The sequence below is a fragment of the Muntiacus reevesi genome, chromosome 2 (genome assembly GCF_963930625.1).
Source record: "Muntiacus reevesi chromosome 2, mMunRee1.1, whole genome shotgun sequence".
NCBI lineage: Eukaryota > Metazoa > Chordata > Mammalia > Artiodactyla > Cervidae > Muntiacus > Muntiacus reevesi.
Window position 1 is genome coordinate 162,043,636 of NC_089250.1, and position 20,138 is coordinate 162,063,773.

The 20,138-nt window shown below is 42.0% G+C and overlaps 1 protein-coding gene and 1 pseudogene across 2 annotated transcripts in view; both read left to right on the forward strand.

Annotated features, from left to right (window-relative positions):
- Window positions 1-20,138, forward strand: part of PLPP4 (phospholipid phosphatase 4) — a 141,929-nt gene that overhangs the window by 73,729 nt on the left and 48,062 nt on the right. The gene's annotated exons all lie outside the window — the stretch shown is intronic.
- On the forward strand, window positions 15,153-15,572 carry LOC136158346 (deoxyuridine 5'-triphosphate nucleotidohydrolase, mitochondrial-like; annotated as a pseudogene).

A 20,138-nucleotide genomic window follows, 5' to 3' on the forward strand; every position in this document is an offset into this window, starting at 1 on the left:
AGCTGGACGAGGCAGGAAGGAGTCTCCCCTGAAGCCTTCAGAGGGACTATGGACTGGCCAACACCTTAGTATGGGACTTCTGATCTCCAGAACTGGGAGGGAATCAATTTCTTTCATTTTCAGCCTCCAGGTTTGTGATGATTTGTCACAGTGTTATCCATCAGGCTTCCTGGCCTTTCCCAGTCAATAGGAATTGACCAGAGGCCAGACGAGAAACTCAGGCAAAGTTTTATTGGCGGCCCTACTGCAGCATGGGAGAGCGAGAACAAGCAGCTGCTGCTGCTAAGTCGCTTCAGTCGTGTCCGATTCTGTGCGACCCCACAGACGGCAGCCCACCAGACTCCCGTCCCTGGGATTCTCCAGGCAAGAACACTGAAGTGGGTCGCCATTTCCTTCTCCAATGCACGAAAGTGAAAAGCGAAAGTGAAGTCATTCAGTCGTGTCCAACTCTTTGCGACCCCATGGACTGCAGCCTACCAGGCTCCTCCGTCCATGGGATTTTCCAGGCAAGAGTACTGGAGTGGGGTGCCATTGCCTTCTCCGGAGAACAAGCAACAGGTTTCCCTTAAGCCCTGAGCAGGGGCAAGCTTGCTCCTTGTATGGGATGAGGGTCGGGCTGTGTCCAGGGATCAGGCCGGGGGGTGGCCTAGGTGATTTGCCCACCCCTCAGGTGGAGACGTGTGCAATACCCTGCTTCTGCTCCCAACACTCTGTGCTCCAGGCTCCTCAAAAGTGGCCGCTGGATTTCTTGGTCTCTTTGTATCTTTTGTCCAGAATTTGCCCCACCTGCAAGTGCACACAGCTATTTTTAGACCCTACAGTTTCTTTGTATTTTGTTGCTCAAGGAGAGGTGTGTCCAGGGGCAGGCATCACAGTGCTGCAGGGAAGGTCCCAGGTCCCAGGCCTCTCAACAGCAGCCCTGAGTAAAGAACGAGGAGACAGACTGAACCCTTTCTGGTTAACAGAGGGGTCTGGCTTTAGAGCCTTGGAGGTGGGGAGGGGAGATTGACAGAACGTGCGTTCCTGAGGTTAATGTGGCCAGGGGCACGGCATGCATGAAGGCTTAGGGATCGCGGTGTTTTTAGGCTCTAGTCATTCCTGTTATTTATGGTCAAGCATAATGGAATAATCACGTCCTCTCTGAGCTTCTTCTTCCTCTCTGAAGTCATGTTTTAAGTCAGTCTGTTTTGGAGGTTGTGTAGGTGCTAGTTGGAGGAAGTTCTGCTATATTGATTTCCTGTCTCCTTGTTATCAGGAATTCCTTGGCTGACCTTTTTTAGGTATACCTGGGATAGTATTCACCTGGGGCCAGCTCCCATCTGCTCTTCATCTGTATCCTTGCGGGGTCACTCAAGTTCTCTGCAGTTTCTGGTCTCCCAAAGATTTGGTGTTGAGCTTTAAGGGGCATCAAAAGTTATTAGCAGTAAGAAGTGAAACCCTTTGGGGGGAACTTCATCCTAGTTTTCAGATGGTTAACTGAGGACTGCAGCACAGTTTTGTATCTACCATTGCATCTGAACTGGGAAGGAAGTAGCTCTCATGTGAATGACTCACGCTAGGAGACTGCTGGGTTGCAAAGAGTAGCAATCAAGGTCCACAGAAGTTTCTTTTAGAGGCACACTGTCCTTGTCAAATGCATTTCCTGGTGGGTCTGCCCACCAGCTGTCTTGTCCCTTGGGAGGCTGATGTCTCTTCTGTGCTCCACAAGCTTTCTGACAGAGGCTATTACTATCTTTTGCTTCAGATGTGCTTAAAATGTTAAGATTTTACTATTTGGCTGACAGAATCCTCCCTAGCCTCTAGGCTTTTGGTGACTATTTTCCTTTGCTCTTTTTTTATGACAGATCAGTGATTGCCTTGCAGGCAGCTGCCATATCCACTTAGAAAACCATCAGGGCTGCTTTCTGGATTTCTTACTGTAGCTGATAGGAAGCCTAGAGGTTGGTGCAACTCGTTGCTCCCTAGAGGAGGTGGCGGGCCTCAGAAGGGGTGACCTCAGTGGACTTTTGATACACAGGCTCTTTCCCCCTTCAATAAAAATCCATTTTTGTGGGTTGCCACTTGAGTGAGTGGACCCAGGGATTCTGGACCAAGGGACCTCTGGAGAGGAATCCCCCATTCTGGGTAAACATGGGTGTCCTTCTGCTCTGTTCACAGATAATTGGTGACTGGAAGGTAGTTGACGTCCACATGTACATGTCACCCTGCACAACAGTTGGTTTCCTTTGAACGGAAGAACAAACACTAATGTCTTTTGGAAACCAGAGATCTCTTTCTTAGTTTACCACACGCAGTCAAGCAGCCCCGCCCTGAAGGGCTCGTGTGGCAGCCCCTCAGCGCACAGCGTGTCCTGTGGCAGCCATGTTAGGCGACTGGCTCTGCGAGGCACAGCTTCAAAGAGCGAGTGGTTTCCCTCAGAGTTCTGAGAAGCTTGGGGTTTAAAGTGGAGAAAGGCGATGTGGCTTCAAAGCAAGGGTATTCTGTCAAGAGAATGGTCTTTCATCACATTATCTCAGCTTTTGATTGGGTGTTGTTTCAACTTGCAGAAAGAGGATAGACTTCAGAGAGAAAAATTGGAAAAAAAAACCAAACCCTTATTATTAGCAAGTCAAGGTATTAAGAAACTTTTTCCTATAAGATGGTGGGAATGAACAAAGTGATACTGTAGTCCGTGGTCAGCAAATGACAGCATGTGCGTTGCCTGTTTTTGTAAATAAAGTTTTATTGCAACACTGAGGTGCCCGTCACTTACATATTGTGTGTGGAGGCTTTTACTTTATAATGGCAGAGTTGGTAGTTGCAGAAGAGACCTGGCCCACAAACATACTGTCCATAGTCCAAACAGATAGTATTAAAAAGCATTACTTCAGGGTTCCTGGTGGGGGACAGAAGAATAGGCCACGTTTTTAGGAGTTTTTAGGACAGTGAAACTGCTTTATGTGCCACTATAATGGTGGATGCTTGTCATTGTATTATGCATTTGTTGAAACCCATAGACTACACAGCATTAAGAGTGAACCCTACTGTAAACTGTGGACTTTGGGTGATTCTGAAGTGTTTGTCAGTGTAGGCTCGTCAATTGTAACAGCTGTTAGACGTTGTTGATAATGAGGGATGCTGTGAAGGGGCGGTGGGGGGCGGCACTTGGCATCTAAAGGAAGTCTCTGTACCTTTTAAAATTTGCTGTATACCTAATGCTGGTCTCAGAAACTAAAGTCTAAGAAAAAGGCATTACTAAAGCAAGACCAGTGCACTTGAATTGTGCACACAGGTGTTTCATTTTTAAACAACTCAACTATGGAAGAAAAAGGAGGCAGATGACACCACCCTTATGGCAGAAAGTGAAGAACTAAAGAGCCTCTTGATGAAAGTGAAAGTGGAGAGTGAAAAAGTTGACTTAAAGCTCAGCATTCAGAAAACTAAGATCATGGCATCCAGTCCCATCACTTCATGGAAAATAGATGGGGAAACAGTGGAAACAGTGGATGACTTTATTTTTCTGGGCTCCAAAATTACTGCAGATGGTGATTGCAGCCATGAAATTAAAAGATGCTTACTCCTTGTAAGGAAAGTTATGACCAACCTAGACAGCATATTAAAAAGCAGAGATATTACTTTGTCAACAAAGGTCTATCTGGTCAAGGCTATGGTTTTTCCAGTGGTCATGTATGGATGTGAGAGTTTGACTGAGAAGAAAGCTGAGCATCGAATAATTGATGCTTTTGAACTGTGGTGTTGGAGAAGACTCTTGAGAGTCCCTTTGACCACAAGGAGATCCAACCAGTTCATCCTAAAGGAGATCAGTCCTGGGTGTTCATTGGAGGGACTGATATTGAAGCTGAAACGCCAATACTTTGGCCACCTCATGCGAAAAGCTGACTCATTTGAAAAGACCCTGATGTTGGGAAAGGTTGAGGACAGGAGGAGAAGGGGATGACAGAGGATGAGATGGTTGGATGGCATTACCGACTCAGTGGACATGGGTTTGGGTGAACTCCGGGAGTTGGTGATGGACAGGGAGGCTTGGCATGCCGCGGTTCACGGGATCGCAAAGAGTCAGACACGATTGAGCGACTAAACTGAACTGAACGGAAAGGGTGTTGTTGTTCAGTCACTAAGTCATGAAAGATAATCAGTGCTTATGGGATGCATTCTTTAAATGACAGAATTTCAAGATCAAGCTGACTAATGGTGATTTAACAGACTCTCTTGGGCACTTAGTGTTTCACAGGTACAGGCTTGCATTTAGGGTATAGGATGCTCAGAAATGGCCATGTCCTGTCTGGGGTCAGGGCAAATGCCAGGTACTGTCACACAGTGCTCTGGGTTTGGGGAGCTGGGAATTCCAGTGCAGGGACAGGGAAAGCCTTTGGAAGTAAAGCTCTCGCTTCTGTCATTTCCCAGGAGAGTACACATGAGCAGGTGTTTGGGGTCATTTATGTTTGAAGTATCTTTATGCTACTCTCCAGCTGAGTGTAGAATTCCTGGTTGAAAGTCAGTTCTGTGCAGGATTCTAGTTTACTGTGTGTATCAGAGAGACCCTATGACATTCCCTGCTTCTGTCTTGCTTTTCTCTTTCTCTCTCTGAAACTTCTTAGGAGCCTTTATCTCTGGTTGTCTGAAGTTTCACAATGATGTGCCTTCCTGGAATTTTTTTCTTTATATTTATTGTTCTTGTCTCTCAGTAGGTCCTTCTACTCTGGAACTGTGTCCCTCCCTCTGTATTCCCATTTCTTTACTCTGGATCCTGTGTTAGGCAGGTGTTGAATCTCCTGGGTTGAGTTTATCCTTTAATTTTATTTCCTACTGTCTTTCTCTTTGTGTTTTTGTTCATCTCTCTAGGAGAGTTTAAAAATTTTATTTACCAACCCTTCTATTGAATTTTATTATGAATTTTGTATTTTTAATTTCCAAGAGCTCTTTCCTGAACTCTGATTTAACAAAAAAATAACATCAGGTTCTTTTTTTCACGGGTACACTCTCTTTTTTCTCTTTGACTGCAGGCATCATCTGCTCCTCGCCTTCTCTTTATCTGCATGTTTTTTGGTACCTAGCTTTCCTTGCATATCTGATGATCTTTGGCTGGATGTTCTTATTAAAGGTGGGAGTGCTGAAGCTAACCGGACAGAGCCCATTAAGTGGGCTTCACTGAAGAGTGGGTGGGAAGCGAGCTGGGGTTTCACTGGTTGACCCTGAGTGCTAGCATCTGGCCTTTACTTAGAGGCTATTCTATTTACTGGCAGGAACCCCCCCCCCAAGTCTCTGGCCAGGTATATATGAACCTGGCATTCTGGAAGCCAAGCCAAGGGACTTGCTTTCTCACAGGTTACCTTGCAGACTTTCCCTAAGCCCCCCTGATTTCAGCCTGATTGTTTAGCCTTTTTCTCCATTTGACTGCTTTTTCCAAGCCCACAGCCTTGGATGGTTAAACCTTCTACCTTCTTCAAGAGTTGAGGAGGTGACAGTTAACTGGTTCCAGGATGAGGTGGGGACCTGGAGAGTTCAGCTGCTGTCTGGGGACTTCCCACCTACTTTCCTGTCCAGCCGGCATCTGACCCCTACCCTCTGCAGTACCTCTGCCTCCAGTTCAAACCCTTGCAGGGCCCCTCCTGGTGAATTAGGGCTTCTCATGGGCATCACTGTCTACAGAACCACGTGGAAATGCACCTTTCCTCTCTGAGTCAGCATCTGCTCTGCCAGCTTCTTCCCACCCTCATATATTGTGGAGTGGCGTTGAGGTGCTTTTCGTTCCACTGAAGATAGAATTTGTCTCCCTGTTTGCATAGTCAGGGTTCTCAGGAGAAACAGAACCAATAGGATGTGTGTATATACAGAGGGAGAGGAACAGTTATTTTAAGGAATTGGCTCACGAGATTGTGAGAACTGGCAGGTCAGAAATTTGTAAAGGCCTGCAGGCTAGAAATTTGGGTAGGATTACAAGGTTGCAGTTTCTTTTCTTATTATTTATTTATTGTGATTGTGTTGGGTCTTAGTTGTGGCATGCAGGCTCTCTAGTTGTGGTGTGTGGACTCCAGAGCACGCAGGCTCGGTGGCTGCCCTGCAGTATGTGAGAGCTTAGTTCTCCGACCAGGGATCGAACCTGCTTCTCCGGCATTGGAAGGCTGATTCTTAACCACTGGACCAGCAGGGAAATCCCTGTGTTGCAGTCTTGAGGTAGAATTTCTTACTTGGGAAACCTCAGTCTTTGCTCCTAAGACCTTTAACTAATTGAATGAGGCGCACCCACATTATAGAGGGTAAGCTCCTTAAACTTAAAGTCAACTGACTATAAATACTCGTTACATCTAAAAAATGTCTTTGAAGCAGCTTCCAGACTGATGTTTGACCAAACATCAGTGGTGCTAGGGTGCTATGGCCTAGCCAAGCTGATGCACAAAATTAGTCCTCACTCTCTTATTCCTTCCTTCCTTTATCATTTTAAATTCAGGAATACCTTGGTAATGTTCTGATGCCTTAGTGCGGGGGCACTGTATGTTAGAAGATTCTCATATAACCTCAGTGTTATTTCAATGATAGAGTCCTAGAAAGTGAAATGCATACACCAAAGGGTCTTTGTAGGCTGAGTGTCTGGGAGTTTGCTTTTGTGGAACAAATCTAAAGGGTTTGTAAATATGGATTGAAAAATTATCATAAGATATCATCTATGCTAAGCAGCCAGGTTTAACTCCATCAAGCATGAATATTTAATGTTGTAAGCCAGCTGGTTTTTGGAGTGGTTAGACAGGCTTTTGCATAAAGATACAGGAAATAGGAGAGCTGAAGAAAATGCAAGATTCGTTTGTTTTGCATCTTTTAATGAAATGAAATTGCTGTCCAGGGTTTTTGCTACTAGATGGGAAGCTTGAAAAAGACCATCTTCTTCTTTTAAAAGTGGTATAAAATGACATGGACTGATGTGTCATGTTCAACCAGGACAAACTGGTGGTCACTTATCTGAGGTCAGTTCGATTTGTGTGGTTTGCCTTCTAACTGACAAATGAGAGCTTCCAGATTCACTGTCCTGTCATGGGATGTCATCACACTTGGCAAGAGCCTCTCCTATTTTTTCCCCCTAAATTTGTATTATCTTTCGTCTCAAACTTTCAAGACAGTTTCAGAGGTTCTGGGAAGCAACTGCATTTATTTTGCAACTTTTTCATCATTGAAATGAAGGCTCCCCTGAATGCTGGAAAGCCTTGCTTTGGGGATGCCAGATCCTTGGAGGAAATAGTTGGCATTAAAAAGAATCAGACCTCTTTATGGGGTGATGTTTTTCAATCTTTTTTTCTTCTTTCATTATCACCCATCCTCATTTTTGTAGGCTTCCTCCTCAACTGCTCTTCTCTACCATGAAATATTAATTCCATGGATATATTGTGTTAATATTATGGCCCTTTGGAAGGCCACAAAAATTGTAATATCTAGAATTTTCTCATCTCCCCAATAACCAATTTTTGTCCCCTTGGGGGGCACCACTCTCGTGGCAGAAAGTGAAGAGGAACTAAAGAGCCTCTTGATGAGGGTGAAGGAAGAGAGTGAAAGAGCCAGCTTAAAACTAAATATTTAAAAAAACCAGATCATGGCATCTGGCCCCATCACTGCATGGAAAATAGAAGGGGGAAGAGGTGGAAGTAGTGACATATTTCTTCTTCTTGGGCTCCAAAATCACTGTGGACAGTGACTGCAGCCATGAAATCAGAAGAAGTTTGTTTCTTGGCAGGAAAGCTATGACAAACCTAGACAGTGTGTTGAAAAACAGAGATATTACTCGACTGACAAAGGTCCCTATAGTTAAGGCTATGGTCTTCCCAGTGGTCATATATAGTTGTGAGAGCTGGACCATAAAGAAGGCAGAGCTCCACAAAGAATTGATTCCTTCAAACTGTGGCGCTGGAGAAGATCCCTGAGAGTCTGTTGGAGAGCAGGGAGATCAAACCAGTCAATCTTAAGGGAAATCAACCCTGAATACTCACTGGAAGGACTGATGCTGAAGGTAAAACTCAAGTATTTTGGTCACCTGATGCAAACAACCAACTAACTAGAGAAGTCCCTGATGCTAGGAAAGTTTGAGGGCAAAAAAGGAAGAGGACATCGGAGGGTGAGATGGCTGGATGGCGTCACCAATGCAATGGACATGAACTTGGGCAAACTCTGGAAGATGGTGAGGAGCGGGGAGGCCTAGCATGCTGCAGTCCATGGGCCCTCAAAGAGTCGGACACGACTGGGTGACTGAGCAACGAGGGCTATATGGTCTTTGTTGGGAATGAGTATTCTTGGGCAGTAGTTCTCCACTGGACAATTTTGCCCCCCAGGGGACATTAGCAAAGTCCAGAAACATTTGTGGTTGTCACAAGGGCATGTGTAGAGGGTGTTACTGGCATCTTCTCCGTGGAGGCTAGGGATGCCGCCAAACATCCTACAGTGCAGAGAACAGGCCTCACTACAAAAAAGGATCCAGCCCCAAACGTCAATGATGTCCAGGCTGAGAACCCCATTCTAAGATAATTAGGCAAATAAATGGAAGAAATTGATCTTTCATATGTTAAATTCATCCACTCTCCAGGTTCTTGGTCTGAATAAGCAGAATATTTTTAGAAAGGGTTAGTTTAATTAATTAAAAATACTCTCCCTCAAAGACTTGGCTCACCATTTGACTTCCATGAAAAAAAGATCACGGTCAGATTAAAGGTTGTAATTAAAGCCTAATGCCTTTTTATTTCTGTCTTTCTTTTTAAATTTTTTATTATAAAGAAATTCAGACATGTGAAAGAAAACAGAACTAATGAATCCCCACATGCTCCAAGTACAAGAATCTGCCCTTCTTCCTTCCTGTTTTTCTCTGCCCATTTCCTACCACCACTGAAGAATGCTGACAGCTTCTTTTTATTGGAGAATAACTGCTTTACAACATGGTAACTCTCTGCTGTACAATGAATTGAATCAGCTGCATGTATACATATATCCCCTCCCTCTCACCCCCAGCCCCACCCCTGCCGTCTAGGTCATCACAGAGCACTGAGTTGAGCCCCTTTTGCTTCATAGCAGGTTCCCACTAGCTATCTATTTTACACATGGTAGTATATGTATTTTAAAATTATTTTAGCATTTTAAGGTAAAATTTACATTTAAATGCTTAAATCATTGCCATTGCGTCCTGAGAAATGGACTCCTTATGTAACCCATATTCCTATCACAATGTAAAGTATTTCTGTCACCTCGGAAAGTTCTTTAGGTTCACTTCCAATCTTCACTCCCTTGGAGTAACTGCTGTACTGTTTTTTTTTTTTTTTTTTAACCTTTAGATTAGCTTTGCCTACTTTAGAACTTCATCTAAATGGAATAATGCAGTGAATTCTTTTCTAATCTGGCAATTTTTGCTCAGTATAAGATCTTGAAGTTCATCCACATTGTTATAAGTATCCGTAATCTGTTCTTTTTTATTGCTACAATGTATTTCATTATGATGAATACTCCACAGGTTTTTTTGTCTTTCTGGTTATTTCAATTGTGAATTAAGCTGCTGTGAACATTTGTGTGCAGTTCTTTTAATGAACTGTGCTGACATTTATCTTGGCTAAATATCTGTGAGTGATATTGCTAGCGTAGAAACATTAGGATATGTTTAACATTAGAAGAAACTGCCAGCTATTTTCACAAAATGCTTGTGCTAGTTTACATTCCCCCCGGCAATGTATGAAAATTTCAGGCACACTGGGTCTTCACCAACATTTGCTGTTACTGGTCTTTTTTGTTTGTTTAGTCATTTTGGTGGGTATGTACAGTGTCTCATTGTAGTTCTCTAATTACTAATGATGTCACTGATATTTTCATTTGCCTATTGGCTGTTCACATATCTTCCTTGGTGCAGTGTCTGTTCAAATCCTTTTTCCATTAATTATTTTTGTCTATTTATGATTAACTAGTAATGTTTCTTCCTATTCTGTTTAGAAACCTTGTGTCAAATTAAAGCTTTGTGAATATGTTCTCCCATCAGTGGCTTGCCTATTCATTTTCTTAATGGTATCTGTTGATCAGTAGTAGTTTTAAATTTTGGTTAAATCTTACTTGTCACTTTTTTCGTTTGTGGTTATTGCTTTCTGCTTTCTATGTAAGAAATCTTTCCCACCTTCCAGTTATAAACCTGTCTTCATATGTTTTCTTCATAAGCGCTATGGTTTTGGTTTTATATTTAAAACCAAGTTGATTTTTGTTCATTGTGTGAGACAGTGTTTAAAAGTTAATATTTTTTGCATCTATATCCATTTTTAGCACCATTTATTGAAAAGATTTTTCCTTTCGCCATCAAGTAGCTTTAGTGCCTTTGCAGAAATTAATAGACCATACAAGTGTGGTTCTATTTCTGTGCTCTCTGTAATGGGCATTAATCTGTCTGCCTGTCCTTTTTCTAGAACTGCACTGTACTGATTACTGTAGCTTTACGATAGGTCTGTTGAAGTCAGGCAGCTGGAGTCTTTCATTTTTGTTCTTTTTTTTCCCCAAGGTTACTTTGGCAATTATAGGTTCTTTACTTTTCCAAAATATATGCTGTGGAATCAGTTTATGAATTTTCATAAGAAAGTCTTCTGGCATTATAATTGGGATTACACTCAATCAACAGAATTTGAAAAGAAGAGTTAACATGTATTATTTAGTTCACATCTCTAGTGAAGCTCCCATTTTCCTCTTAATTGCTTTTTATCACAACCTCGAGTGTTTCTAAGTGCGCCCTTAGGCTTGAACTTTACCATGTTCAAATAAAGTCAGTTCCTTTGAGAAGAGCTCCAGTTCTCTGTTTTAAGATGTGTCTTCCTGAACTTTGCCTCTGGAGCTGAAGGCAGGGACAATGGCAGGTTCCTTCTGAGTGATGCTCATGCCTAGGACTTGGCCACTGGAAGGAGGGGAGCACAGTAGCTTCTGACCTTCAAGGTGATGAATACCAACAGCCTGTCTCTCCCAGCACGATACCATTGCCCTCAACTAGGAGCTGTGAGAAGAGGGAAGGGGAGCCCTGTGTTCTGGGCCCTATCCATCTGGGATGGACCTTCCTTCACTCTAGGCTGGGAGGGAAGGAGCAAGAATGGATCGAGGTTCAGATGTCAGAGATTTTCACTGTCCCTACTGAGTTTTACTATCTTCTTAAGTGAATATTTCTTCATTTGCTATGTGCTCTTATGGTCACTTTCAGAGACTTGATTATATTTTTAGTAACTTTTTGCTGTTGAGCTTGGGAGTGGGGTCCCCAGAGCTTCTCATATGCCAGTGTGGAAGTGAAATTCCCTTATTTCACTTTCGATAAATTGTGATTTTAAAGTAATTTGTACATTTATCTAGACTGTTGAGTTTGTTAACTAAAGGCGTTCATAATATTACCTTATTGACTTTTTGATGTCTGTTAAGATTGGTAGTGCTAGGCCCTCTTCCATTTCTGATATAGTAATTTTTTTCTATCCTTTTTTTCCTTGATTAACTTTACTTGGAGTTTATCAATTTTTTAAACTTTTCAAAAGACCTACTTTTGTCTTTATTTTGTCTATTTTTATGTCTTTTCTGCTTTGTTAATTTTGGTTCTTATCACCATTTCCTTCCATTTAATTTGTGTTTAATTTGCTCATACTTTTCTAGCTTAAGTTGGAAATTTAAATAACAATTGTTTAAAGATTTTTTTCCTTTCTAACATAGGCATTTAAAGCTATCAATGTCTCTATTTTAGCTTTACCCCACAAAATTTGTTATATTGTATTTTTATTGTTATTATATTTAAAATATTTTCTAACATCCCTGTGCTTTCTTCTTTGATCTATGTGTTATTCAGAAGTGAATTTTTTAATTTCCAAATATTGGAGACTTTCCCAGCTATTTTAATGTAATGAATTGTTAACTTAGTTTTACTGTGACTGGAAAACATGCTCATGAAAATTTCAATCTTTTGAAATTTATGGAGATTTGTTTTATTGCCTAGCATATTCTATATCTTGGTGGCTATTTCATTCACGCCCAAAAACATATTCTGAATTTGTTGGGTGTGGTATTCCACATGTGCCGATTAAGATGTTGTTCAGAGATTTCTCATTCTTTTTCTTTGTCTATTGTCATCAGGTGAGAGTTTGATAGTGTTCTCTATGATTATAAATTTTGCCTGTTTCTCCTTTTTGTTTTGCTGATTTTGCTTCATGTGTTTTGGAGCTCTTTCTATAGGCACTCACGCATTTATGATTGCTATTTATTTTTATTGTCTGACCCTTTCCTTAATCATTATGAAATGTCCTCTGCTCTCTATTCTCTCTCCCATTGCATGTAATGACTTCTTGTGGATGTGAGGGCCCTGGGCTCATCAGAGATCTTGTTCTTGGCCCATGATGGTAGAATGGTCTTGAATTATAAAGGAAGAATTATTGGATAGGCAGCTAGTTTGTGTGGGTGTTTCTTTTATCACTGTTTCAAATCATTGACTTTTAACTCAGTCTTCCAAATTTGGGCCCAGAGATCATTCAAGATGTTAGATATGTTCTAAAAATAAAAATTCAGATAACCACATGTCTTCTGCAGTGGATATCTTTTGGGATATAGATAGATGGAAAGAAGGAAGGGACATAGGTAGATAAATTTAAGATAATACTGTTCTACAATCCCATTCTCTGGAAACTGTCCCAGTCCCAGCCTCATCTGGGCACCTGCCATGGAAGCATTATCTTTTGGCTTTAGAACCACACCAAGTCCTTTCTTTGTGTTTTCTCAGATTCGTATCTAGTGTGCATATCCTTAGAACCAGAGTGGTTTCTTTTCCCTTTTGGATAAAACTCATGTATGTATAACTCATGTATGTATAACTCATGTATGTATGTAATGTTATTCCCATGAGGGTCTCCACAGCATGTATTTCATTCCAGACCTGCTTCCTCATTTCTCCCACTGGCTTTGGGGGCCATCTCTCTGGCCTCTTTTGGCATCTACTTGGAAAATGCAAAGTCATTTGAATGTTGGCTGGAGCCAACTTAGTTAGGAAGTTAAGTCTGCTGAAGGCAAAGGAAGCAGATCATTCCACAGCCAAGTGTGTGCAGTTGTTGGGTGCTTCAAGCCAATGCTTCTTTCCACCCATCTGCCTCTGGAGTCTGCTAATTACTGCTAAATAGCACCTTCCTTTTGTGCCAGCAGTAGAGTTAGCACTGGAATACAGAAGTAGAAAAAGCATTTCAAGTCTTTAAAGAGTTGTTGTTTAGTCGCTAAGTTGTGTCCAGCTCTTTGCAACTCCATGGACTGTAGTCCATCAGGCTCCTCTGTCCATGGGATTTCCGAGGCAAGAATATGGAGTGGGTTGCCATTTCCTTCTTTAGGGAGTCTTTCCGACTCAGGGATTGAATCCTTGTCTCCTGCTCGGTAGGCAGATTCTTTACCACTGAGCCACCAGGGAGGTCCTTTGACAAGTAGGACATTCTTAGAATGATGATATCAGGTGACTCTACAGCTTCAAACTCTGCAGTGACTTCCAGCACATCTCAGGAATAATCCAGAGTCTTCAGACCTTGCATCATCTGACCTCTGTTGCCTCTTTCCTTCATGTCCTGCTCCCCTCCCCCAAACCCCTACTTCCTACATTCCAGCAACTCTATCCTTTTGATGATAATGTGAAAGGATATCATTTATCAATCATGTCAAGCATGTCAGGGATTGTGCTAGTGGCTGTAAAGGACTTGTCCCCTTGAATCTTCACAACATACCTGTGAGGTCAGAACTCTTATTAGTTTTCTTATCCAGATGAGGAAACTGAGGTTGAGAGAAGATAATCATTTTTCCCAATGTCACACAGCCAGTGTGTCCCAAAACTGGCATTTGTACCCAAATCATTTGGCTTTAACCCAGACTCTTGATCTCAGAGCCCAACTCTTGACAGCCCCCTCAACATGAGACATTCTTGTTTGTTTCTTCCTTGGCTTTGAACTTACCCTTCTCCCACAGCTCTCAAATGCTATCAGAACCCACTCATATTTCTTTAGCACTTACTATGTCCTGCACATTGATTTCCAACTACAGACACCTGCTTCTCTCTCTGAAGCTTCTGCTGGCTGCCAGAACCCTCTCTGTCTGTGCTCAGGACAGACTGGGCACATAGGAGGTGAATGCTTACCCTGTTCTCTGGAGTAGCCCTCGGCCAGTGATTTCCGGGGGACAGTGTATAAATACCCCAGCTCCCTTGTCCCTTAGGTGGGATAGGTCTGTTGTGTATTTTACACTGTCTCCCAGAGTTCCCCAGTGGGATCGAGCTCTTGCTGCCCACAGAATAACTTGTTTGATGTCGTATGCTTTCTCGACTTCCTGCCCATCCCTGTCTCACTCTCCACCAGTGTTAACTGGGATCATCTTCCTAGGCAGCTACTTGCACTCGAATCCATCTCAGGGTCTCATCCTGAGGGCACCCAGACCAAGGTATCACCATGGCTAGCTCCTGCTTATTCTTGAGTTTCAGCCTGAAGGTGGCTTTGTTCAGGAAAACCACCCTGAATACTCTGACACTCTTATCATTCTTGTCATAGCACATGGTTGAGTCTGTAATTATCCTGGTTGTTTACCTGTTTGTTTTTTTTAATCTGCATCTACTCCATGAGAACAGAGACTTGATTATCCCCAAAATTGAGATGTTCCTAGGGCCTGCACAGTGAATAGCTCACTATAGGTGCCCTCAAATATTTATTGAACTAATTGATTTGGTAACTTAATTGAATAAAGACTCAGCTGAAGCTACATTTATGCTCCAAAAGTGTGTTCAGGACCCCAAATTCACCACCAGCACTGAGTTTTCAGAGCTCCCCTGCCTTCCTTTGTCTAGAGTAAGAAAGGGACCCGAGCTGTTAGAATAATGTGGTCAGCTCTCCTTCTAATCAGCAATGTCATTTCACGGCAAACACTTGGCTTTTCAGTCTTCCCTTTTACTTTTAAGAGATGAAGGGATATAGTTGAGATGAGGTTTCAGAACTCATTTTGAATGATGGAATACTTTTTCAGCCTCTGTCATCAGTTTTGAAAGAGGGTCTAAAAATACCTCCCAAAGGCTCTTGTTTCCCCTGCTCCCTCTTGTGCTCATGTTCTGCCCCCCTTGCCCAGAAGAGACTCAAGTCATCTCCCCCAGCAGGTGACCCCTGGTTGTGGAGGAGGAAGGCATGAGGCTCTGCGTTGCCCAGCTCTGGGAGCACACCACTGCCCCAACCATGGGATCCGTGTGTGCCTCGGGGTATGACCTGTACAAGGTCCATGATTACACAGTACCACCGATGGAGAAAGTCCTTGTGAAAACCAACATTCAGATAGCTCTTCCTTCTGGGTGCTATGGGAGAGAAGCTCCACATTCTGACTTGGCAAAGCATTTCATAAGAAGTAGGAGTGTCATAGATGAAGAAGATTATAGAGATATTAGTGTTGTTCTGTTTAATTTTGTCAAAGAAAAATTTGAAGTCAAAAAGGGTGATTGAATTGCACAACTTATTTGTGAATGGATATTTTACCCAGAAATTGAGGAAGTTCAAGCTTTAGATGACACTGAAAGGGGTTCAGGAGGTTTTGGTTCTACTGGAAATAATTAAAATTTATGCCAAGAACAGAAAGTGAAAAAAAAAATGTACTTTTGCCTTGAAAATCAAGGCTTTGCTTAAAGTGAAAAAGGAAAAAAAAAAAAAAAAAACCCTCCCAAAGATGTGATGAATATTGAAAGGGATATTGTGAAGCCACTTGTACTCTGCTGAGCACCCAGTGGGTGCTTTGTGACTAGATCCTCTCTCTGACTCCTCCAGCCGAGCTGGTTAATTCTGCTAATGCCTGCAGAGACCCAGATGACACTGTGGGTGAGGGTCCTTTCTGCCCGGAAGCCTGGAGTGGGGCCTGGGGGCTGGGAACTGGGGACTCCTGGGAGGAGAGACCAATGAGTTTCTTTACTCCAGAGCTTTGGCCTTCCTGAGTCTTTGCTTATTTTTGTAAGCAAACATATTCAGAAGTTAAAATTTATTTGGGAGTGTCTTTGTGCTTATTTCTGCCAATAAATGAATTCAATTTCAGTTGGTTTTCTCTCATAGGATTATCTCCCTCAGTTTTCCGGGCCATAAGAATCTCTACAGTTTTTCATCAAAAGTAAGGAAGGAAGGGGAGGAAGGGATGAAAAACACATTGCTTTCTTTATGGTTCATTTACTAGCTAGAGGCTAGGGGAAACTCGACAGTCTTCAGATCCCATGGTGATTAGTAAATATGTTAAAAACTAAATACACACACACACACACACACACACACACACACACACATATAATAGATATGGCTCATATTTTTGTCCTTCACTAATATGGCCTTTTGATCAAATGTTCAGGTTTCTGGCCTGGGTATTCTTTTTTTTTTTTTTTCTATTTATTTTTATTAGTTGGAGGCTAATTACTTTACAATATTTTAGTGGTTTTTGTCATACATTGACACGAATCACCCATGAATTTACATGTATTCCCCATCCCAATCCCCCCTTCCACCTCCCTCTCTACCCGATTCCTCTGGGTCATCCTAGTGCACCAGGCCCGAGCACTTGTCTCATGCATCCCACCTGGGCTGGTGATCTGTTTCACCATAGATAATATACATGTTTCAATGCTGTTCTCTCGAAACATCCCACCCTCGCCTTCTCCCACAGAGTCCAAAAGTCTGTTCTGTACATCTGTGTCTCTTCTTCTGCCCTGCATATAGGGTTATCGTTACCATCTTTCTAAATTCCATATATATGTGTTAGTATGCTGTAATGTTCTTTATCTTTCTGGCTTACTTCACTCTGTATAATGGGCTCCATTTTCATCCATCTCATTAGAACTGATTCAAATGAATTCTTTTTAACAGCTGAGTAATATTCCATGGTGTATATGTACCACAGCTTGCTTATCCATTCGTCTGCTGATGGGCATCTAGGTTGCTTCCATGTCCTTTCTATTATAAACAGTGCTGCGATGAACATTGGGGTGCACGTGTCTCTTTCAGATCTGGTTTCCTCGGTGTGTATGCCCAGAAGTGGTATTGCTGGGTCATATGGCAGTTCTATTTCCAGCTTTTTTAAGAAATCTCCACACTGTTCTCCATAGTGGCTGTACTAGTTTGCATTCCCACCAACAGTGTAAGAGGGTTCCGTTTTCTCCACACCCTCTCCAACATTTATTGCTTGTAGACTTTTGGATAGCAGCCATCCTGACTGGCGTGTAATGGTATCTCATTGTGGTTTTGATTTGCATTTCTCTGATAATGAGTGATGTTGAGCATCTTTTCATGTGTTTGTTAGCTATCTGTATGTCTTCTTTGGAGAAATGTCTGTTTAGTTCTTTGGCCCATTTTTTGATTGGGTCATTTATTTTTCCAGAATTGAGCTGCAGGAGTTGCTTGTATATTTTTGAGATTAATCTTTTGTCTGTTGCTTCATTTGCTATTATTTTCTCCCATTCTGAGGGCTGTCTTTTCACCTTACTTATAGTTTCCTTTGTTGTGCAAAAGCTTTTAAGTTTAACTAGGTCCCATTTGTGTATTTTTGCTTTTATTTCCAATATTCTGGGAGGTGGGTCATAGAGGATCCTGCTGTGATTTATGTCGGAGAGTGTTTTGCCTATGTTCTCTTCTAGAAGTTTTATAGATTCTGGTCTTACATTTAGATCTTTAATCCATTTTGAGTTTATTTTTGTGTATAGTGTTAGAAAGTGTTCTAGGTTCATTCTTTTACAAGTGGTTGACCAGTTTTCCCAGCACCACTTGTTAAAGAGGTTGTCTTTTTTCCATTGTATATCCTTGCCTCCTTTGTCAAAGATAAGGTGTCCATAGGTTCATGGATTTATCTCTGGGCTTTCTTTTCTGTTCCATTGATCTATATTTCTGTCTTTGTGCCAGTACCATACTGTCTTGATGACTGTGGCTTTGTAGTAGAGTCTGAAGTCAGGCAGGTTGATTCCTCCAGTTCCATTCTTCTTTCTCAAGATTGCTTTGGCTATTCGAGGTTTTTTGTATTTCCATACAAATTGTGAAATTTTTTGTTCTTGTTCTGTGAGCAATACTGTTGGTAGCTTGATAGGGATTGCATTGAATCTATAGATTGCTTTGGGTAGTATAGTCATTTTGACAATATTGATTCTTCCAATTCATGAACATGGTATGGCCTGGGTATTCTTTACCACACCTTACAAATAAGGCAAAAATCCATTTATTTTCTTTCAAAATTACTCCTTTCTGGAAAAGAAGAAAAGTGACTGGCATTTACTGACTTCATAGTGCCAGGGAGCCCAGTGAAAAACTGCCCATGTCTCCTCATTACTTGGTCTTATGTTCAGAGGGTTGTCTCCTCCTGTTGTTACGATTTAGCTATAAAATTCAGAGGGACTTCCCTGGAGGTTTAGTGGTTAAGATTCCATGCTTGCAATGCAGGGATGCAGTGGGTGCCAGTTCGATCTCTGGTCAGGGAACTAAGATTCCACATGCTGTATGATGTGACCAAACCAAAAAAGAAAAACAAGTGAGACGCTGCCACATATTTCATGATCTGGCCTTTGTCACAATAGCTTAGGTAGAACTCCAAATACCCTGTAAGTATTGCAGAAAGTATTCATTTGCGCATTTCTTTAGTGATTCAGCCATTTATTCAACCCGTGTTTCATGGAGACCTTCTATGTGCCAGGTCTGTGTGAGAGGAGGCAGACACCAATCCTGTCCTAGCAGCCTTTACAGTGCATGGCCTCAGCGAGACATATGATGTCTTAAGCCCATTAGGATAAGGTATCTCTTGCTCCCAGCAGATGCAGTCCTGGGTACGAAGCATCATCCGCAGAAAGCAGGTGTCCTTTATCAGGTGGGAGCCCTTGGGCAGTGAGTATTCTGAACAAACATTCTTGGCATCCCTGATGGACAGCAGTGGACATTAAACAAATTACTACTCAAATAGACATTTAATTACAAGCCTGACATATACAATTAAAGAGAGGACCTAATATGTAATTATTAAGTAGTGTCTCTTACATAATCAGAGATGTCTGGGACAATTCCAAAGGAGAAGTGCTTGAGAACATTTCTCACCAGAAGAACCCCAAGCATCCCCACTCGTCATCTTGGTGCCTGTGGAGAAGAGAGCCATGACACTTAAATAAGTTAAGACCTGTGGATTTCTGGTCTAACCACTTATTCGATTAGAGCATTCATTTATTTTTTTTTATATGTCCGTAACTACCCATTGCTAGGTGTCAAAAGAATGCCATTTTAAGACCTCTCATGGGGTGAAAAATGATAAATTTGCTTTTGTAATCATTCGATTTCTCTACATAAAAAATTTCATACTTAAGAACACTTTAGTATTAGTTATGATAGAAACAGAAGAATTATTTTCAGATTCAGGCAGACCTGAGTTTGGCCTGGCTCCATTACTTTGTAATGGCATGATCTTGGGCAAGTTGCTGCATGAGTTTCTGCCTCAGTTTACTCATCTGTAAAATGGGATTTCTAATCCCTACCTTTTAAGGTGTGGGGAAAATTAAATGTGATGATTTAGTGCCCATTCCCCCTTGAGCTCTGACTCTGGGAAAGGTCAGAGGACGCTGGTCTCTGTCCCCTTTGGCAGCAATGGAAAAGCAAGAGCGAAACAAAACAGAATCTGGCCAACATGTGTTGATTCAAATGTGTTTGTTTCTTACATTGTATGACAGCAGACTATAGACGCATCAAGTTGAGTTCCCTACTGAAAGGTGAGTGATTATCGCGTCCTTAATAATGTCCTTCATGGCATGTGTTTTGCTGTGAGATTCATGTAGTATATTCAGTCAACACACTCTTCTTGCAGTGGTTCTCCTGTCTACACCTGTGGTATTAATTTGATTCTATGTACAGATCTATCTGGGGTTCCCAGGTGACTCAGTGGTAAAGAATCCGCCTGCAATACAGGGTACACGAATTCGATCCTGGAGTCAGGAAGATCCCCCAGAAAGGGAAATGGCAACCCACTCCAGTATTCTTGCCTGGAAATTTCATGGCCAGAGGAGCCTGGCAGGCTACAGTCCGTGGGGTCACAAAGAGTCAGGCATGACTGAGTGACTTAACAACAGATCTATACACTTCAGAAACTCACTGTCTTGCAATTTTTTAAAACAAAAGTAAAAAGTT